This window comes from Camponotus floridanus, unplaced genomic scaffold (genome assembly GCF_003227725.1).
Source record: "Camponotus floridanus strain SB8 unplaced genomic scaffold, Cflo_v7.5 scaffold109, whole genome shotgun sequence".
Taxonomy (NCBI): domain Eukaryota; kingdom Metazoa; phylum Arthropoda; class Insecta; order Hymenoptera; family Formicidae; genus Camponotus; species Camponotus floridanus.
The window spans coordinates 549,066-573,583 of NW_020229225.1; the positions used below are offsets into that span (position 1 = coordinate 549,066).

The 24,518-nt window shown below is 32.3% G+C and overlaps 1 protein-coding gene across 2 annotated transcripts in view; it reads left to right on the forward strand.

Moving 5' to 3' along the window:
* LOC105247808 (matrix metalloproteinase-2-like) overlaps nt 1-24,518 on the forward strand; it is a 166,702-nt gene that overhangs the window by 109,233 nt on the left and 32,951 nt on the right. The gene's annotated exons all lie outside the window — the stretch shown is intronic.

Below are 24,518 nucleotides of genomic sequence, written 5' to 3' on the forward strand. Positions count from 1 at the left end.
TTAACAATAATTTTCTCTATTGTTGACAAAAAATTTAGTGATTATAAATTATTTTGTTTTCACGCAATCTGTAAAAAATATAGACTTATTTTCACAATCTATTATGTAGAAAAACATGTGAAAACAGTGAGTTGCTTTTCTTCGAGCTATTATTTTTCAGTATTAAAGAGAATTTGATAAAACACTGTTACTATAAAATTAAATTAAGTCCACGAAATGCGAGGAGTCGCAGCTACGGAAGATTAATACGCAATGACAATTCGTAACTTCGAAGAGAGCGATATAAAGTTTTCAAGTAGAAAGAGCGGGACACAGTGGGCATTTATTCGCCATACAAAGATGCGTTTGAGAGATACGACGGTTTGCATTCGATGGAGATAAAAGGATTCAAAAGAAAGATGGAACGAAGAAAGAGGTAAAGAGAGAGAAAGATGAGAAGATAGAAAGAGAGAGAATAAGACAGAGATACGACAAGTGGAGTCAAGTGGCATAGGCTCCGACAAGACGCCTCGCTTCTCCTCGACTTGTGCATCTACTCGCGGTGCGTCTTTCCTGTTGTTGAATTTTCTTTTTGGAGCATTTATCGTTAAAAAATGTAGATATTGACGAAAGAAATCGAACGCTATCTCATCGAAAATTACAATGTAAAAGTTTGTTGTTATATCGGATATTAAAAATGTAGGCCTTATAAATATGTGCTTCTTATCTTGCTAGTAAATTTTAATTATCAGTTTAATAGTAATTTTAATTTTAGATATACATATAAATATATGCAATTTGCATTTTTTATATTAATTTTATTCAATTATTTTGTATGCATTCCTCTGACACATTGAATTATACGTACTTTTTATATGAACTTCTCTAACATATTAAATTATACATAATAGAATTATAAATGCGCAATATTAGCATGAAATAGTTTACGGAAATTTAAAATGTTATTTTTCATTGTCTCTCTGTCTGGGAATACACTTGTTTCACTTTGAATGCGGAGAATGTGTGTGTATGTGTAGAAAAACGTTAAGAGGAGACCGGACTGTCTGTCTGCATCTGTCAGATTTTCTCATCCGTTTTTAATTTTCAAACGCAACGTATGTAGCTGAAATCTGACATATAAATCGTATTTTCTAATTATTTTTATATCATTTTACTTTTTTTTCAATATGTTATAATATTTAGCCAAGTCTATAAATCAATCACTTAATATCTTCTTGAGTTTAAATTATTTTAAATTTATTTTATGACTATTTTCAATATTTACTTTTAATGTAATTATTAATGTAATTTATAATGTTACTTTTAATGTAATTATTAATGTAATTAATGTAATTTATTAATATAAAATTAATATAAAATTAATATAAAATTATTATTATATAAATATTTTATCTTTAACCATCTGCAAATCTCGGACGATTGATCTTCCACTATTTTTAACGTTACTAGCGTTTCGCGGATAGCTGCATTTTGTGCTTTTGTCAAGTTTTCTGGATTTTCTCGCGGCACAATATAAAGAAATTCTTTCCTTTCTCTCCTCGTATTCTGGCAAATCTTGTGCTCCGTTCGGGGCAGGCTTCTGTCTTTTCTACGCGAATCTTAAGCGACATCCGTGACCATCTTTGTTCGCCGACCGCATGTGTAATGAAATGCATCACATCGCTTCATGATGTGCTCGATGATGGCTACGCGTTTGCTTCGCGTTGAATTTCTCAAAGGCAGGAATGCCTTTGAGATCACACAAACACTTTCCGGTTCAGCGATTCGGTTAACGGGAGAATAATTCCCTCAGTTAACACCAATCTCGCTTAGTTAAATCCTGTTGAATCCTACGAAATTACGAAAACGGCAAATCCAAAATGCATAACGTTCTAAAAATTTTAATAACAGCATTCGAGCCAAAATTCTCATGGAAATTTATGGACAAAGAATTATATTTAAATATACATCTCACACTCACATTAATATAAAGTAAACTTATTTGTATTATTATGTGGCAATTATAATTTTTTAATTATAATTAATATGTTATATTTTTTAAGTTAAAAATTAATAATATTTTTCAAGTTAAAAATTAATAATTTTAATTTTACTTTTTAATTTTTATAATATTATATATTTTTTTAATTCTATTGATAAGATTGATGTTTGACGATATTGTCTTCCATTTGAGTTTAATTTAAAATGCTTGATATTTCGAGAGCAATATCGAGATGACGAGTAAAAGCGTCGTAATAAAGACAGATTGTTTGTGCCTCATATCTGCCATCAGTTCGCCAGTGTTTGCATATCTTGCGCGCACGTCACGTTATGCAATAACGTTCTCTTATTGTGTGTCACATAGTCTCAGGGAAGGTTTAGCGTGCAATTTAGCTAGCTTGAAGCCAGCGACGACGATTGGTATTCTGGGTGCGACGGCTGCGGGGAACAATTGCCATCAATTTGCAGGCCGTCGCGGACACGCATTCCCCGTCATTCTACATACGAGAGGCATCTGCCGCATCCATGCCTCGAAGAAGAGGAAACTCCTTGAGGAAGAAACTCTCGGAACTCGTGCTTCTCGGATGTACGTGATTTAATCCTCGCGATAACAGTCAACAAATACTGCGTGATATTAGACAATAATTTATCTTTCATGTAGTGCGCAATATGCTTATTCAGGTTGAGTGAAAATATATTAAAACATATATTAAAATATATTAAAATATATATTAAAATATATTAAAATATATATTAAAACTATATATTTAAAAAAAAAAAATATATATATATATATATATATATAATATATAAAATATAAAATATATATTTAAATAATTTATAAATTTTTAAAGAATAATAGAAAAGAGAAGGAGAAGAAAGAAAGAGATAAGCGTAAAAAGAAATTTTTTCCCTCTTATATTATATTCCATCAAATGCGAAAAATGATATATGTTTAAAAGAATTTTAACACATTTTTGAATAATCTGTTGAAATAATGAACCCATTTAGCGGAAATATTATGCAGAAGTGCGACGGACACGTATCGTTAGAGAAACGAGAATATAGTATCCCGTGCATGCGGACTGAATTAATTGCGAGAGTTAATTAATTTCGGGATAACTGTCATCGCGAGCATAACATATCATTATTATCATCGAGGCGAGCCTTACTCGTTGCATAACGTAAGCAAGTTGAGAATAGAGGCGATAATCTAGTCAGTCGTAGCCTGCCAATCGCGAAACAGAAACCCGAACGAACCGATTTGGTTATGCAATTGAAGGCAGGCAAGCGAGTGGAATGCAATTCGTGTGGAGTGCAACATGTCCGGATTGTGTATATATGTGTATTTGTGGATAGGTAAGGCCGCGTTGCGTTATTACATAGCTATGGGCGTTGCGTTACGTGTTTCAATGCCGACTGTGCCAATGTACAACATATCATTGTGTGGACCACTCTCCGCAGGTGCGCGAACCGCAGGCTGTCGCTAATGGAGAATCGCGAGTGGAGTAAGATGGCTTAATTACCGCATCCCCGTGTCCCCCGCGACTCACGTGAGATTACGTGGATGCCTTTTCGCGAGCATCCACGCGAGTCTGCTTTTGCAGGGAAAAAAGTACGACGTTTGATTTTTTGCGCGAAGGTTTCATCTGTCAACTCGGGATCCGATTCCGAGTCGAGCGAATTATTTTTTTATCGAATTAATTTTATCGACGATTTATTAATCCTTATTTCCCACAAATTTTTAATTTTAATATTTTTTACTTTTTAATTTTTTATTTTAAATATCAATTTTTTTATCCCCTTTTGTATGAAAGACACACACACACATTTATATATTTCAATATTTTATATATTTATATATTTCAATATTTTATACATTTATATATTTCAATATTTTATATTTTATTGATATTTATATTCATTATTTTATATTTTATCGACATTTTTATTAAATTTTTCTCTTTATTGTTTATTTATAATAATATATTAATAATTTTCCTTCGGAGATCTCAGTGAAATTAATCTATATTTTGTCTTATCATCGAATTATTTATTGAATCCTCAACTTTGAATACATTAGATTTCGTTAGCGATGATCTGACAGTGCAATTTTCATTCGCCAACACAACAAACTTTCGATGTCGCAATTTTCAGTTCACACACTCAAGCACTCACACAGGTAACATTTGCAAAACAGCAGTGGAAAGATTCAAATTTTTTTCCCTATCATTGAAACCTATCTCTGTACACGCACGCGTGATTACAATGGGCGCGATCTCGCGTAAATCCGGATTTTAAAATACGATCAAACGCGTTCCGAACGAACTCCGGGAGATAGAAAAATTCGAAACGATTGAAAGCCGACATGTTTTCTCGACGTAGCATCATGTAAGCGAAGCAGGGGGAGAGAAAGAGAGGACAAAAATTAATAAGAATCGAAGTCAACGCGACTGTAATCAACAAATAAATACTTTATTTTCATTTCAAGTTACATGTCGCGGAAATGCCAATATTTCCAAGAATAAATATGTACACAACGTATGTGATGTGTCCATTAAACATTAAAATATTGACGTATAATTATTTTATGATATATATTTTATTTTAAATATATATATGTTATGTATATATAAAATATATTTATTACCTATAATTTAAAAAAAATACTCGTTATGACGAGAGAGAAAGAGAGAGAGAGAGAGAAAAATGTCTGCTTATGAAAAGAAAACATATGATCTCTTTATGATTGTATTTTGTTCGAAATTTGCAGCGCTAAAAATTATGAAAAAAATAATATGTCGTCGAATTACTGGAGAGAATTCTTGGGGACATCATTCTCGGGGATTTGAGGAAGGAACGTCGCGGGAGAAAGGGCCGCGATTCCCCTCTTCTATTTCTGAAAGGCCATCGAGGCCCCTTGGTCCTCGGCGAAATTACGCGATCGTGACTGGCGGGGCGTTTGCTTCCGCTCAAAGTGCATCGCGAAGTGCACGTCGGCGAGGCTCGAGTGCGCCCCTCAAAGTGCACTAGAAACGGCAGCGCAAGATGTCGCATCTCTTTTCTTGCAAAGGAGACGAGCGTCTCTGTCAGAGGGAGAGAGAGAACACTCGTGATTTCCCTTGCCTTAACTGGAGGGTTGAGAGTGCGCCTGGATAAGGGCAAGGGCAACCAAACAAAGAGATTCGACGCCGGAAACGAGGGAACCCCTCGCATCGACGGACCAATCTTAATCACGATCTCGCTTTCGGCATCTGCTTAAAAATCGTTAATTTCTTCTGGTTATGCCGAGAGCATTTTAAAAAATATGAAAAAAAATATTCTTTTAAATTATTCTCCCTAATATGTGTTTTAGAATTAAGTACTTTGAAATAAATAAAATTAACTACTTTGAAATAATTAAACTCGATGATTGTTATCGAGTAAAATTAAAAATACAAATATTTTTTGAGATTAATTTTATTATACCTAATTTTTTAATTGCTTTGCGATTAATAATGATTAATATTTCTTTATTTATTATTAAATAATTAATTTATTAATAACTAATAACTATGATTAGTAATTCTTATAATTTATTGATATCTTTATAACTATGATTAGTAATTCTTATAATTTATTGATATCTTTATAACTATGATTAGTAATTCTTATAATTTATTGATATCTTTTTAAGAAATAATAACTAAAGGACATGTATACAATAATGATTAATAAATTTATTTTTTGATATTATCCCTTTATTTGGATAATAATGATGATGTAATATTAAATATAAAAAATTTGATTCTGTTGTAAATCTCAACGAGATATTCGAGTCACGATCGAAAGAGATGAAGGTTGTTTTAGCCTCTCCCCTCGCCGGAAAGCGATAAACGTTTCTCCCATAATTATTTAATCTTTTCCTTCGTCGGCCTCCCTCGCCTGTCTTCGCCTTCTTCCGGTCTCCTCAATATCCCGAAGGGCGGGAAATGAATTTTGCAGGAAGCGCCGCAGTCGTTCTAGGTGTCTCGTCCCGTCAGCGCGCGTTTACATCCCCCTAATCTCGATTCTAGATCGAATCAGACGAAGTCGTTAGAGAATCACGCGATTCTGCGTATCCGGCGAATGAATGGTCTCGACTGAGAAACGCGATTTCTCAGGAAATTTGATCGATTGATCGCGGCTTCGCACATCATCATCCCTCACACTTCCTTCGCCAAACTGATGGAAAATTGCAATTCGAACGTAGTTAGATATAACGTATATAAAGTGCTTTAAAAGTAACTTGCACGCGTCAGAAATGTCGGATTACTTGCAAATTAGCGTAATTTTTAACAAGATAAATAAAATAGCCTTTTTTATTTTTAAGTGTCAAATGTATGCGTGATATTTTTTTTGAGATTAATTTAAAAGTTTATTTTTTTGACATTCTTTTGAAGTTACCCCATATAAATCCAATTACAAATTGTCAATTATAAAATTAATTTTAATTAAAATATTGATCGTGTATTTTTACCGCGAGCGATGAATTAAGTTTCACCTAACTTAGATAATTTCTCGAGGAAAATTTCTTTTTATAGAAAGTTTAATAGCCCTTTAAAGTAACATAATAATTTTTCCCTTGTCTAAATATACATACACTGTCAAGCGTATTTCCCGAGCAGAACGTCGCACTTGCACGTAACAATCTAATAATAAACATCTCTTTTTCGGAGCTGGCGTACATAAGGTGGGGCTAACCACGAATGAGAGATTAGACGGCGAGCAAAGCCTCGAGTCCTCCAGGATGTCGTGTCCTTGCTTGTTCAAGAGCTTACACGCTCTTACGGTCGTTTACACAGGCGACAAGTCACACGGTGGTCCACGATTAGTAGTATCGGTGATAGTAGTAGTAGTGGTAGTATTAGTAGTCCCTTTTCCTCTGCGATATATTCGGTCGGGAGGACCTGTACGGTTCTGCTCCTCGCTCCTGACCACCGACCCCATTAACTCTTGTACGGTGGCGTGTACCAACCCCGCGACCGTATCTCGTCTCACGTTTCCATTGGCGGGAAACCACCGATAAGAGAGGCACGAGTGACCTTTTAAATTGAATTATAGCGCGATTAGGATCGTTGCTCCGATTATGCCGTAGACAGGAAAAAGAGAAGTCATAAGTCGATTATTTGCGAAAGAGATGGAAAGTCAACGGTCAGATCGTTTCTTTTTCCAAAATGTCGATTTCTCTCTTGCCTCGAAATTAAAGTGTAATTTTCATTTAACATGCATTCTTTTGATAATTAATGTAATGTCGTTTTGATCATATTTTTTTGGATATTTTGATTTACAACTCAATAAGTAATATCACATTATTAATATAAAGATAATTATCGAAAATAATATTAAAAATAATTTTACTATAAATTAAATTTGAGTTTATAAGCAATTTATTTATTCTCAACTTAAATAAAGTTATATATTTTATTTTGTTATTTTATTATTATTATTATATTATATTTTATTTTTTCTTTTATTTAAATTATAAATTAAATAATTAAATAATTATTATTAAATTAAATAATTATTAATTTAATTTGATTATATCATTATATTTCGACATATATTAATACGCATATATATGTATATTAGCTCATGTATAGGAAACACATATGTAGGAAATTGAAGATCTAGAATCTCTCTCGAGGATAACTTTATTTTCGTAGAACGCTCTTTATTTGAGAAAAAGGGAGCTTAAAAAGAAAGATAGGCATCGAACGACGGCGATTTATGACGGTAGAAATAGCTCTCCATGACATACGACAATTTTAGAAGCATCGTGGTGCGTTATCCTTGTCGTTCTTTTTCGCGATGCATTGCTTCTATATATGCCGATAGATATTCCATGGATTTTTCCCAGAGCTTGATACGCGCATTTTTCCGGGAAATGGCGAATTAAGTGTGTTCCATCTCGTGAATAACATAACGCCGTCGATATCGAGAGAGAAAAATTTCATGAGAGAAGAGAGAGAAGAGAATGGAAGCATTCAAAAAAATTTAATTCGTTTTTATAGAAATAATATAAAAACGAATAATTTTATAAGAATTTATAGAAATTTATAGAAATAATATAATTTATAGAAATTTATAGAAATAATATAAAAACGAATAATTTTTTCTAATAATTCACTCGTATGTTTTTGCGAAAAAATAATTAAAGGGCACGCGTACCTAATTAAAGAAATCTTAAAGAGACGGATATTTTGCATTCGTTGGGGGTAATTTTCAAAGGCATCCCGAAATAAATTCATATATAAGATAATGAAAATTCGTTATCGTTGTAACAACACGTAGAAAACGGGTTCCATAATAGCGTAATTAGGGACAAAGCTGTTTGCAAATTGATTATTGAACCAGTTTCTACATTGTGCAGGCAACATAACGGCGGACACGACAATTATGTAAATTTTAATAACATCCGATGTTATAGATACGGATAGGACGAAGATTCTCGCGCTTACATAGTAATTATCGCATTACATCGCTATTCACCAACATGTATGAACGCGACGTAATGATTTATTGTAACGAATAGTTAGCGACAATTTGCATCACGCACTTTGATTCGGACGGGATGAACTATGGTCCGCACATTATAATCTATTATAATGTACGTCAATCGTTAAATAGATAATATTGGAATAAATTTATCGAGTTCAATGTAATTTGGAAAAATTACATTGAACTGGAATTTGGAAAAATGTTATTGATAGTCCAATTACAAAGTTATATTACGATATCGAAAGTTTGTGTGAAATGTTTCAGTCGAAAGTACATCAATTTCTAAGACCGTAAATAACATAATTCGAAGTTTAAATTAACTTGGAGTACACTTTTGGAGAATTCTACTTTATTTAATTTATTTTAAGTTTATTTACGTATAAATGACATTATGAATGGCTTAATAATTTATAATAAAATCAAGTTGTACGACACTGCACCAAGTTCCACATTATGTTTTTTTCACATTAATAATTTTTATGAGGAAAAAAATATATATATAATATATGATTTATCATATATATTATTATAGCTATTATATAACTATTATATAGCTATTATTATGATTATATAATTTTCAGGAAAGAAAAATATTTTTTTAATATAATCTATATTAATCAATATATATAATACATTTTATATTAATATACAAATTTAGAATATCTTCATAATTTTTAACATTTTATAATTTTTTCTTTAGACACACACATACACACATAAATATGTATAAAATTTATCAAACATTAATATAAATGCTAGTTATTCGTTCTCGGACGATCTTATATAATTATATGATAAAAATAGTACCAATTATAAAATGTAATAAAAGAGAATCGAAGAGAATTGTTTTTAGCCGCTTTTTTATAATTCTGCTAGATACGCTTGCTTCGTTTTAATCGCAAAAAGAATATAAGAGAGTCAAAAAGAGAAAAATCAGCACATGAATCCAACGACATTTTCCTGATTTTCCTCTCGCTTTCTCTCTCTCTCTCCCTCCCTCCCTCCCTCCCTCCCTCCCTCCCTCCCTCCCTCCCTCTCTCTCTCTCTCTCTCTCTCTCTCTCTCTCTTTATTCTATGATCGTTACGCGTGGTCACACTGGCAATTAGATCGCACCGCTAACTTTTAATATCTGCCGCTAATAGCCCTTTCAGTAGCGCGCGTAATCCGATTTTGCGTTTTTACGTTCACGCGTACGGCGACCTGGGCACGGGTTAATTGCGCTAATTGGACATACGGTTATGTTTAGGATCGCGTAGAGGAAGCATGCGCACGTCTAATTTCCCTTTTTTTGTACCTTCCTCTCGCTTTCCCCCTCCCCTTTTCATCGCTTTTTGTCCTGCGTCGCGTTGACTCGATTAAAAGTCTCTTTGTCGAAAACGCCAACTAAAATGAACCTATCTAAAACGAGAGAGAAAAAGAGACAAAGAGTGAGATAGAACGCATGTGTGTGCATGCGACAAAATTAATTCAGTGCATCGTATTAGCTTCTCTCGTTCCAGGAGCATTAAAATACGACGAAGATAGCAATTTCAAATGGCCGAGTTAAAGAAAAAACTTATGTGCCATTCATCCAGAGACCTGAACCATCAGTTTACTATTGCATGTTTTTTTTCTGAATTTATCTTCTTGAAATTTTATCCTGGCAGATGCAATCTTTTTTGCAACGCAAAGATTTATATTGATGGCTTGTATATTTGTATTCATGGCAAGTTCGAGAAACTTTAATACGGCCATCTATCTTTGTCTTGACTTTATTTAACAATAAATATAGAAGAGATATCTTTATTTTTTTCGATTAAAAAATATGTCGACTTTTTTTTTTATATTTGACTGTATTTGTAAAAAGCTTGCATTTTTATGTCATTATATTAGATTATTTATTCCTTATGTGATTAAAGTAAATATTAATAACTTTAAATTTATTTTAGTACATTTTATTGATTACAATAAATATAAAGATAAATATATTTTTACAAAAATATATCAATTATATATTTTAAATCATTGAAATTTTTGATTATAAATTCGATTTAATGGATCTATCGACTTTATGGATCTATCAATTGTTATGAATTAATGTAGCATTAAATATCGAAGGCTAAACAAAAATGAACAAGTTGTTGTGGCGAAAGATTAAACTGATTGGAATTCGAAAATAAATATATTTAATCTCGAAACACTTCTTTATATCTCTATTCGTTATTATTTCGAACAGCTAAATACCATGAAATACGATAATTCCGGGTAGTCATGGCACTTTGCGCCAGCTTTCATTGGAGGATTTTGCGAAACGACAGGTACATATAACAGGAATTTACATAATCCTACCTCTTCGCGTTATATAATATATTGTCATGTGGGAAAAATTTCTCCGTCGAACTTATTCGAACAATTTCGTAATCTCCGGACAGAGGAAAAAATGTCGAGGAGAAAATCCATACTTTAAATTACGCGTGTATATTTCTGACGTACTACATTTTTACATTTTTATTTGACTTTTTACTCTTAAATTCCTGTCATTGTATAAAAATTATATTTTTCTTTGGCAACTTTGTGATAGCATTCCAATATAAATGTTTAAAAACGACGAGATTTAAATATCACATATGTATCCATAAATTTCAAAAAAAATTCGTACAAATTTAAATATATATATTCTGATAAATTCTGGAAAATTTGACATTTTATTGGAAAATTTATATATTTTTTACTTATTACGTAAATAAAAATTTCGAAAGAGACTTCAAATGATCAACTTGATAAAGTGGATTACAAGGTGCAAAAATAAAAATCTCTCGAAAAATTGAGTTACTATAAGGAAGAAAATCATACACGAGAAATATGTACTTTATACATCATTTATGGCACCTCATAAACATGATCACATGATCTATGACCTTTCACGAGTATTATCAGTCTTATCACGTAAAATCGCTTTCTCGAGGAAACGCAATTTTCCGATAATATGGCATTTACCGATCTTTTCTTTATATCCTGTCTCGAAAAGCTTCGAAAACTTCTATTTTTACGACATATAAGACGCGAAGACGATCGATACGCATTTCTTCTTCGGCTTCGTTTCTCCTCGGCAATTTATCTATTTAGAGACACATTGTTTGTTCTCACAAGACAAAATATCGCGTGAAAGTAAGGAAAAACAGTGCACGCGCGCGCACGAGTTTTCCACTACGTTTTCGTGAACCCCCTGTCGTTTATTTTCTCATGTGAGAGAAGAATTCCAGACTTCAGAATACATGTGACAAAATTCGCGAGGGGAAGATTTCCCCCTTATTTTCTGAGAGAGTAGCGTAGCCAAAAAATAGAGATATTTTATTTTTAAATACGTCTTTGTTTATGATAATATATCGATACATTAATTAAATTAAAAGAAAAATTAAAATTACATTAATATAAATTTTATAAATCAATTATGTTAATTTAAATTTAAAATAAAAATTTAAAATAAATATTTAAAATAAAAATTTATATAATATTATTAAAATGCCAACAAATGACGACAAATTTATTAAAAATATAACAATTTATAATAATTTAATTTATATTATAATAATTTAATTTTTATTTATATTATAATAATTTAATTTATATCATAATAATTTATATTATAATAATTTAATTTTTTATTATAATAATTTAATTCGTTCTTTAATTGAACATTATAATTATATGAAATAATATTGCATTGGTTTAAATAAATGTTACAGCTTCTATTTATCATGTTTACTTCATCGTTACTACTCGCCATGTTTTCTCTTCTTTTTCTCTCTTTTTTTTCTTTTTCTTTCGACGGAGATCAACTTTCTCGAAAATAACTCTTTTCGCATTCACAACGCGGTCAGATCTGTGAAAAAAAAAGTCCAAACTTTTCGCGAGAATATTTTATTGCCTCATTCGCGAACTGCAGAGTCTCATCTCTTTCAACTTATTCCGTATATCCGGGTTATTTTTTTTCTCCCTTTTCGCGTTCCCTTCTCGTTTTATTTTCACTCTTTTTTCCTTCACTTGAGTTAAGACTTGCCATCTTTTACGGTGCGAGTAATACATGCAACCACATTGAAATTTTTTCAGGAGTGAATTTTGCACAAAGCACGAAAATTTTTTTGCGTCGAATGAAGCTTCGGTATTTCTACATCCGACATCCTGAGCTTCTTGAGATAAATTTTTCTTTTTATTTTAACCGTATTATATAATCTGCAATCTTACATTTTAGATTACGTTTTTTTTGAAAATTTTAATTTTCTTTTCTCTATTAATAGCCGAAATTTAATTTAACAGTTTAATTTCTTTCCCAAGAAGTAACCGGGCTACTTCTTACCCAGCGATATTTTTCATCGAGCTCTTGTTATCAAGGACGCTCGTTTAAGAAACGCCAACTAATCGCGAAAGTTCGGTATTTTCCTTCCGGTTATGAAGAAACTTTGATCGATCGAGTCGACAAAAGAGGCGAAAAAAAGGATTTCTTAATTCCATGCTCATAATATATTTATGAAGTTGATTATTTGGAATTAACTTTTGTTTAATCGTCAAGCCGAAAACCATTCCTGAAAAAGAATTAACAAAAAATTTACCGAGATTAAGTGTTGAATAGAGATTATTCAATTTGTATGCCTTTGAGATTTTTAAGGTTTATCTCCTTCTTTTTCCCTTAATCTCTCAATAAAAAAATTTAAACTTATATATATGCGTCATTTGTCACTAATGTTACTTTAATAAAATAAGATTTTTTTATCTCAAGAACTGAAATATATATATATATATATATATATATATATATATATATATATTTAAATATATATAATTATTTGTGAAAATTATTCTGTGAGTTTTTATCAAGGGAAATTGTATTTTATCTTATCTTTATACACAAAGAGACAAACTTTTTTTTCCTACAGATTATTTTTTACATATATATTGCGAAAGAATACTACAAGCTTGCGGAACGGTGCTTTTTTCGATTACGAGCGTTATTTCCGGTCTAGAGAACCGGACAATAAAGTCCGCCCGAAAGATCCCAGGAAAGATCTGGCCGAAAGATAGTAGGACGGCCGAGTCACGTGTTACGGTCATTCGAATTTTCTGTCGAAATCCGCGGATTTATTTAAGGAGGCTGCAAAAACGTCACCGACAACATCGATTCGCCGATGGAAAAATAGGACCGCTGTTGACAATTTATTTACCGTAGAGCAAAAATAGTCGTTGATGCCAAGTAATTTTGTTTCCGATCACAGATTTGACGCCAATACATTTTCCCAACGAAATATAGTTCGTTATACGTATCTTTTTATTACTTTCTTGCAGATTTACTCACATATAAAATAAGTGGAAATCTCTATATAAATATTAAATAAGTTTTATCTTGAACTTCGGAAGATTATGTCTTTATAATTCAAAAACCGAGTTCTTTCACTTATAAAATTTTGATTAAAGATTACTAAAAATGAGAATTTAAACCGAGATTCTTTCTCTTTCTCTCTTTCTCGTCTAATTTGAGTCTAATTTTGTTTAGAAATTAAACACATTTTATTCGCATACAAGATCTTGATCATCGATATTTCAATCATTTTTTTTACTTGAATTTCCTAAAGATATCTGGAATTGGGAAAAAAATTTTTCCCTCGAAAAGAAGCAACGTTTTACCTCGAAATTTACTAGAGATTATCCTTCCGCACAAAGTTTCGCAAATATTCGCAAATGCAGCTTTGCGCGACAGACAAGATCGATTGCACCCTTTTTTTCCCGTGCTTATTAAACGTTCATCTCGTTCGTTTCGTGGGACGACAAAGGATCACGTTAATCGCGATGCACGACACGAGACATGCACTGCCTGCAAATTGCCGCGAAATAACGGATAGTTTTCGTTCGTTCGTTCTGAGCAATTCGAGAACCGATCCGATGTGCGATGAACGACTGATCGACGTGATTTGAGTTTTACGAACGCGCTTTTGTACGACGATCTATTTTGTCCCTTATCGGGATTGCCGTTAATTGACCCTTTATCGAGTAGTTATTTTCAAACAATTATTCAAATAGTTACTACAAGCTGCGTTTTATTACATGTATATTCTGTATTAAAAATTTATATAAATTAATTTATAAAAATTATTTATACAAATTTCAAATTATTAAATTATTTAATTCAATTATCAAATTATTAAATTATTTAATTCAAAATAATTTTGAATAAATTATCAATTTATTCAAAATTAAAATAAATAATTTTAAATAAGTTACCATATTATTGGTTTATATAAACATTTAAATATTATTGATTTATGTAAATATATATAAATATCAAATTACTGAATTTAAAAAAAATATATTATTAATATTTTAATATAAAAATAATTGATTTAGATTACAAAATGAAGCTGACTATCGCTTAAAAAGATGAGTTTTATTGAAAATAAATTGAGAGAATTGTAGAAAAATTAAATTATATTATATCTAAAATTCGATTATTATTAATTTACAAATAAAATTAATTTTTGAAAATACACAACAATATTTTAGAGTTTGTTTAAAATTATTTATTTTAAAATTATTTATTTATTTTAATAGATTCTTAATCTTTATTCTAGTTGAGAATCGGAGCAACTGTTTCAGTGACAAAATGAATCGTTACCGCAAAAACTCTAAATCTTTTGCATTGTGGGGAGTCCGGTAAAGTTTTGATGCAACTTTATATTGTAAATGTACCGTCGACACGAAGGATTTACGCAGTTGATCGTAAAAGCTCAGGTAAATTCCTGCGTTGTAGATAAACTGCGGTTTGAAATCCTCATCGAGATTATGCAGCCCGGACATGCGAATGAACGAACGGACGAACGAATATAACTCACACTTTATACTTTATACAAAAAGCGACCAACCCTCGTTTTACTAAATATCGCGCATACTAATTAATCCGAGGATGTGGTCGCAGAAGCTATCCATATGGTCGCGATATTATGTCGAGTAGTCCTCCTAATATTGTCTCGGGATAATTGGATCGATTCTCGTTGAATCGAGAAAACTAGAGGATGGAAAAAATTCCACGAGCCGCGAAAAATTCCGCGAGAAATATGGAATACTCGGATAAAATTGTCTCCAAAAAAATTCGCGTATTGCTCACAGTTATATTTTCCTAATGAATAATTTATTTTGAGAAAATCTTCATAGAAGAAAATAGATGAAAATATATTGAGTCGATAAAAATCATTCTTTACATCACGAAAATTATATAAATTCACCGAGAATTCGTCGACTTTTTTATTTTTCATAAAATAGTGGATCTACATAAAGTCGGAAATTTTATTTTTCCGCGGAACAATTAAACAACGATATACCAAATCACGAGGAAGCCCGAATTTTCGACGCTATTCGAAGCCTTTCAAGCTCGTTATATACAACGCGCTCGTTATGGAAAAGCGTGTCAATAAGCGCTGACAATGGCACACACACAGACATACACATTCGGATCATGAATGAGATTATCAATAACATAATCGCGGGCAATTTAGATGAAAGAGACGTATTTCTTGATCTCTTTCTCTCTTTTTACCTCTTCATGACTATTGGAGAACATAAGCTGAATAAAATCGCTGTCAAAGATCCTCTGTTTTTATCTCTCGTTATCTCTTTGTCTCTCTTCATTTCTTCCCTTATTTATCCTTCGATTTATGAATCGACCCATCAATCGAGTCTCGATATCGGCGAGATACTTGACCATCCTAAACTGTCGTCCGCAAATCCCGTCGCGAGGGAAAGAGCTTTCGATAGAGACCGCGATCACGAGTACCTGTGGAAATAGGAGTCGCATGGCACCGAGTGTCATCAACATCACGACACGATCGAGTGTCGGCCGTGTCGGTATCGACGCGATCGCTTAACAATAGGTGTATTAATTCGATAACGGATGTCAAGTATCGTAATCTCGCCGCGAATTAGTTCCGCTATATTCCTCGATATCTCTTTCCTCGAGTATGACATATTCTCTCGTCGATTGTGCGAAATTTTTCGCTGAGTCAAAAATCTGTAAAACTCTCTCGACGGTATCTCCTTCTCGAGAAGTCCTCGGAAAATCGCGCCTACATCAAAGGACCCTCGAGTCCTGGCGCCGCGTGTTTTCGAAGTAAGCGAATTAATTTTTCTCCGCGCGAAATGTCCGTCATCGGACGTCGAGTGCTGTCATCGCCAATCTCTGCGCGTTGTCATCTGTTCCGGACGATCCGCGGGACGTTTCGCGGTGGCAATTGCCACCGAATATCGGACAGCGGGCGGAGGAAGGGGACGTGTAACGCGCGCTTTGGAAATCGGACGATGGTGCTTCACAAGCTGTCGCGCACACGAGCGACAACTTAAACAATATCATTCGACACTCGCGGAAGAGGCGGTGAATGAGAGCCGGATTTCGCGCCATGAAACATTTTCCATCGACGATTCGCGCGAATAATGGAAAAATAAAAGTACAGACCGCGAGAAACAAAAACGACGAAAATGAAAATTATTGACAAATGACGGATGCTCCAAAAATTTTGGATCGGAGATTATGGTTTATAGATTGCAATAAAATGTAATAAAAAGATGCATGTTTAATGATGGAATAAATATGTGTTATGTTAATTTTAAATTTTTTAGAAATTTCTTTTATATTTACGGGATTAAATTTGCAAATCAAGTTTATCTTCAATTTTTTTACTTCACCTCTACGCTGTTTGTTATCAATCATTTGACGGTTTGACACTTCGTCCGCAATAGAGCCGATGCCGCAATTTTTGTAATTTTCTATCGTAAAAATCAACCGCGATGGACGTTGTTTTATCGCGACACAATTGTCGATGGCGAATAACACCCGTTTCAGTTCACTACTTTATTGAACATTAATGTGGGTGTTGCGGTACATGGACGTGTGCTAATTAATGGCGCATTGATGCAAATATAGTATTCGCAATTGATTGAACTTGCCCGCCTGAAAGGCCGCGAAATCGAGAGTGCTCGTAAAAGCGACTCGACGGCGATCCTAATTATCCATGTTTTTACATTGTCGTCGTTTCTGCACATCTTGCTTGCTTTTCAACTTTGCAGCTCGTTTCGCGAGTACGTTTTCGGCCACGTGTTTTCGTATCCGCCCTTTTCATCCTCTTTCGTATCGTCAGCGTTTAATAGCATCGTGAAAAAGAGAAGATCTCGCGTTCATTTACGAGAGAGAAGCATAAGAAAGCTAATTTTATTCGATGTAACGATCACTTCTCTTAGCGCTTTTCCGTGCAATATTTCTCGCCTGTTTCTAGTGTAAAATTACCTTATCAAATGCAAAAAGAGTACTTCACATACACATATATTATTACCTACATTGATATAACTTTCTTTTTTATTATAAAAGAAAATCTATCGGTAATTATATATTTTACATAAAACTGTTCTCTGTTAAAGACATTTTACAACTGCTTTTTAAAAATTTTTATATAATTAAATTTTTTATGCACAAATTTTAAAATAATATATTATAAAATTATTAAAGTTATATATAATGTATTATATGAATATAATATTTTTAATGATATGATAGCGAAACTAATTATATTAATATATATTAATAAAATTAATAATTTTAGTCATAATATTATATTAATCTAAATATTAGAACAGTTAAAGATCTTAAATCGGTTAATTTAAATATATTTTTTAAATTATAGTAGAAGTGCTTCTTTCGTGCTGTATAAAAAAATAACAAATAATGAGATATAGTGAAAGAATCTTTCATTTTTCATTAAATGGATGCAGGGTAAATTGATCCGAGCCATGGAAAAAATGAGCAAACGTATCTTCGTTAATTAACTCGTTAATTAATTAACTCACCGAATAATTCGGCTTTCATTGACGAAAAAAAGAAATTATTTCGAATTTTCTCTCGTTTTTTTCTCATCCATTCGCATCTATGCATAATTTGAGTGTATACTGGACGAATGTAAAAGCATCGCGAAAATGAAACCGGCAAAATAGAGTTGGAAAATTAATATCCTCAGATGATCTATTGTTCCATTTTCCGGTTTATTCGTTTCACCGTGACTTCTTATTGTCGCGCGAATACATTCAATTCTTTCAGTGTTTTCCCAGTTTGCAATTTAATTTGTTTGGCGAAGATTATGTCGTAACTTTGATTATTTTGCTTGACGTAGAAGCGAGTTTCATTTGTGACTAAAAATAGTTTCTTAGCGTTTGAATTCTTCAACGAATTTGTATCTTATCTTAGCGAAACGAGAAAAAGAGAACAAAAAAGGCTTTTATATCTCTTGTGTGTACATTTTATCTCGAGAAAAATAACATTCGCGTGTCTACAATTTTAAAAAATTTTTTATTTTTTTATTAATTTTGTTTATTAATTTTGTTTTAAAAATTCTTTCATTTTTATCAATTTTCCTTCTCTCTCTGCATCTCGCATGCAAAATTTACTGAGAAGTAAGAACATACGCTCTATTTTAAGGAAAAAATCTACCTTATGAGTCTGCGTGCTGCAGGCTACATCTTTCTTTAAAATAAATCATATTAAAATTACGATCGTGTCTTGGCGATGGAAAAAGCAACCGTGCCGTACCATTTGTCGGCGAAATTTACGAACTCGCGAATAAAGAAAATTGCGAACGCAGCTGGGACGGTTACGAGCGGACTGGGCCGCGTCTTTTCGCTCGAAAATTCGTGCCCACCGTTGCGGTGGAAAATGTCTTCTTACAGGACTCGTCCCATCCGGTGAATTGAATTTTCGCATATTTTTCGGTAAGGAAAGAAACGATGTAAGGAGAGAGTGCAAATTATAGTTCTCTGAGGATATATCTCGAAATATTTTTGACATCTCACACACGCAAAAAATTTTTTATTTCTACTAATTTAATAAATCATTGCAAAGAATTAAATTTTATATATTTATAATTTATTTATAATTTTAAATATTATTAATTATAATTAAATAACATGCGTACATATGTATTAATTATTATTATTAATATATTAATTTACACATAATATTTATACATGATAAACATTGTAACAAAAAAAATATTAAACTTTCTGTCACAATGAAAAGATTCATCTTCTTTAGTAGATTTAATTCTTTTTTTTTACATATTAAAGAAATTTTCTTTTATTTCTTTTCACAAAATTCTTAAAATTTTAATTTTTTGTATACTTAAAGAGATATTTAATTTACGTACAATAGAAACGAGAACGAGGAATATGGCGCGCGATCTTATTATTAGAGTTAGGAAAAGATGGCTTATGTGTGGCGGCATACATAGTGACTTGTAAAGTTCATTCATCAAAGTTTCCGAGGTAAACGTTCACGAAGAAAGAGAGAAGCGAGCTTGTACACAGGAGTGTTACACAACCGAAGTTTACCAAATTTGTACTCTTCCCGGTAGTTTATTGTCGCCGCAAAATTTGCATCGTTCTCTCGCATCTAACGCATTAACCTCATTCAGTCTCTAAGCTAAGTCGCTTCTATCTAATTTATTTCTTTTTTATTTAACTCTTCGAAAGGCATTTCTTCCGACGTATCGAAAATTCACAGAGCGAAATTACAAGCGCCTCAAGAGTAAGAAAGAGTAACATTATTTGAATAAGAAGTATCGTTTCGTATCTTTTTTTAATATTGTCTCGGAGAATGTATTAAAAACCTATTTAATTAAAATTTTTCGTTTAAATTCCTCTCATTTAAAAATTCAGCTTTTAATTAATTAGATAGTTTATTATACCCTTTACATATAATTAATAAAACACTTTGTATATGAAAAATTTATTTAATACGAATAAAAATACATGATTTCATCGCAAAATTTTCGCATTTATGTTAATTGGCGAAATATTCGATTGCATTGAACGAACGAAATTCCGCATGGAATTTGATCGCCGGAGTTAGTTATGCCGATGAAATATGTAGTCGATTTTTCAGAATAATCAGAGAACGCGTGCTATCATTTAGTGCGATAATTCGGTTAAAATATGCATTGTTTCTCTCTCCCGGTCTTGTAAACCATGTAAATAAAGCAAAATTTGTTTGGAAATATTTACGAGTGCTGTACCGCATTACTTGCTACATTTTCGATGCAAATGATATTTATCGTGATACCATTCACGCTTTTCGATGTTCATTACCGATTGGCCGTAGAATGAATACGAAACGATATTGAAGGCGCGATATTAATGGCTCGTACGCGGATACGGTTATTCGCGAGATTAAACACGTCCAATATATAGATACAACTAGTCTCGAGGTAAATCATTTGATGAAGGCAAATGATCGATGAATCGATAAATGAGTTGTTAACTGAGAACGAAACACGATAACTTGCATCAAGATTTAATTGCAACATCGAGAAATCAAAGAAAGAGAAAGAGAGAGAGAGAACTTGTAACAATTATAGTCATTAAATAAAAGCGATTTTCACTCGAAATTGTATTTTTCCTTCTTTCTTCATTCTCATTTTTCTATATTATTCTTAAATTTAAATATTCCTTTATTTTTCTAATTATATCTTGGATGTTTTATTATGTGTATTTTTAGGAAATTTCTTTTAGGAGAGAAAGAGAAAGAACATAATGTGTAAAAATTTCATCCACCTACATGTTGACGCTGAGATATCATCGATAGATAGATTTCTGCACATCCATTTAAAGTTTATATCGATGTCTAAATAAACTTAAATTAAGGCGGGTAGTGAGAAAATTCTCTTGGCGCTCTAGCAAAGAGCTCGTTTCAAACTCAACGAATATTGCTCCATTTTATCTTAGGCGAGCCGTAACTATCAATTTACTTATTTGTCTGAACGCCTATTCATCCATTAATCTCCGTCGACTGTCTAACGGGCGTTAAATTGCCTGTATATTGCGCGCGCTTGATTCTTTTTTCTTCATTTATAGGTCAGATACGGGACGATTTAAAGAGCAAAGGTTTCACTTTCTTCGTTTTCAGTACATTATTGATTGGATACGATGAAACTTTTTCCAATACATGTATTATAAAGTGTACTCAATTATTAAATGTATATAATTTCTATAGCCATTGATTATTTCGCGTATAAAGACGAGATTTTCAAGTTTGATAATATATTGGAAAAAGGATTTTTATTTTCCGCTTTCGAATACATTTTTTTTCTTTTACACATATTATATTTATTTAAATTTAATTTAATTGATTTAAATTTATTTTAAATTTTATCTTTCTTTAAAATTTTGCGTGACATATTTTCTTTTTCGTTGTCAATTATCTCTATTCTACTAGGTCGCGTTTCTTCTCGACTCTGTTACGAACTTCTATTATTCTTACATATTACAAAGACGTGTTATACGCTAGACTATGAAAAGACAGTGCAGCGTCGCCCGTTGAGGAAGAAAAGGGTTTTCGCGAGAACGATGTGGAAGAGGACGCGATCGATAGCGAATTTTATCGGGGATAATATCTTCCCGCTATGAAACCATCGCGTTTGCATGTCGCAAATGTATTTATTATTGCGTGTACTTAAACCGATTGCTCGTATGAAAGTAACTCTGATAATTTCGCCATTTCAAGCGAAAGCGTTCATGCGATTTGTCCCGCAAATACACGCGAAAATTAAAGTTTTCATTTCAAGGTTTCGATCGTTGCCAAGAATCGGAATTCCAAGCTCGGAATCGGGATAATTTCTCGAAATGTATTCCTACATATGTGAGAATTTAGACAGAATGTCTGTTTCTTGAAAAAACATTGAACACTTGGAATTCTCAGGGATTGTTTTGTGTCTGAAAAAGTCAAGAAGTTCTCTGGATTTTATTGAGAGACTCAGAATTTTTAAAAAAATTTTTTCTTTAATAATTTTAATTAATCTTATATTGTAAACAATCAACAATACGATAAGCCAAGTTGTAAATTACGTGTTTAAAATACATTATAAACGTATATTTATCTCTGCATATATTTTAATATTTTTACAAAATATTGAATATGCAGTAAATATTTTTCTTTGTAATGTTTTGTAATAAAAAATGGAAATGTTAAGTGCAAAAAATGTTACGAAAGCTATTTAATTCATTTTCAACACATTTGTAAATCTGATATTTGAATCCTATATAATATTATGTTTTTCCTTCCTTTAGGGGAAGAAGATTAGAAAACGCATAATATAAAAATTTATTTTAAAAACTTGCGTCAAAAAATTTCTAAAATATTCTCTCTATCTAGGATTTTGGACAAAAATACATGGAAGAACTGGGAATTTTCAGTAAATTTTTTTAATAATATTTAAATAAAACTCTGTTAAAGTTCAATTTTAAAGCGTATTCAAAACGTGCGCACACATGTGAAGAGAAGATTCAATTTTTTAAATTCTATTTCCAGAAATCTGAATTTTTTCGAAATTTCTGGATGCATGGGCTAAACTTTGAACCAGATGCATATTCGCAAACTGTCCGACGAGAATTATTACGCGTATTCCCGGCAAGAGGACTGTACGGGAAGTTGAGGTCATTATGAACACTGGCCGGAATCGCGCGAGATCTCATCGGAAACGCATCGATTCGCTTATCGGGAAATACGTCCAAGTGTATCGATCAGTGTCGCATCGATTTGCCTAATTAAACGATATGTTGATCGTTTTAGTAAAACAGGCAACGAGATGATGCGCAGTCATCATCGTTGATATTGCCGGACCCCGTTTCCAATATTACCGTTGGATGGCCGTTAATAATGTAAATCGTCGTGGCCGGCTTTCTATTGACGTAAATCGCGCGTATTGACGCGATTCGAATCGCTTCATCAAAAGTCGGATGAGAGTTAATGCGTGGTCGTTTCATTTGATATTGACGTACGGTACGCGGTGCGTTTCGTTTGTATAATAAATGCGATCGGAATTAAACGAATGGCAAAGTTATACGATTAAATGAATGGAAAAAGTCGTACTTTTTGATTAATTATATAATAAAAATAAAATAGAAATAATATTTTGAATAAAATTTATGAAAGAGAAACTTTGATCTTAATAAAAATATAAATATGTAGAATAACATGTTTATTAAAAATAATTAATTTAATGGAATAAGAAAAATTGCGGAATTATAATTGAATTGTAATCCAAGTAGATAAAGATATTTAATGATTAAGTGAAATATAAAAGTTCTCTTCTAAAATTATTATGTATTGAATGTTTATATAATTCACTATAACAAAATCTCTGTTATTTTTGAAAATATAAAAATATTTGAACGGAAAAAATGATTGCCGTTAAAGAATTTAACGCAAAAGATTCGGTGCATTGCAAAATTCTCTTTTTTTCCGAGTTTCGTAAATAAAAGAGCAATATTCTAGATTACAGAATTCTCTTTTCCCCGAGTTTTATAAATAAATAAAAGAGCAATATTCGAGATTGCAGAATTATCTTTATCCGTGTTTCATCGAATAACTAAAAGATATCGCAAACATTTCTCCTCGCGATACGCACTAATTATATAGGGGGAGGTCATTAAAAATAATCGAGGTCATTCATCGCGAAATGATTAATTTGTTTACTTCAAAAGTCAAAATCATGATACGGAAAGCGGCGGCTTCAAAGAGCAGCGATACTTTCAATTAATTTAACGCTGCCGCATCAGCCTCGCGAATACACAAATGCTAATGTTATTTGGAAAACGTGCATCTGGAGCGTTTCCCGAAAACAAAAAAGAGATGATCCGCGTCTCTTCAACTGGGAAACTTTTCGTATCTTCCGTACCTTGCCGAACTCAGCGAAATATTCGCGTCTCCCGCGAGAAACTTACGGCTGTTTTACTTCTCTGACCTCGTGTAAATAGTAAGTTCGCCGAGAACGAGACAGTGGTTTCTTGTGCGCGAAGTGTAATTGCGAAGTTTCGCAGAAGAGCGACTTAAATCGGGAAAATTGCGACGATGAATAAGCGGGGATGAAAGATTTTGCTTTTAAATGAGATTTAATTATATATCTTTGCAAAGTTTATGCCCGTAATATGATTTATTTACAAGCTATTTTAGAAATATAAG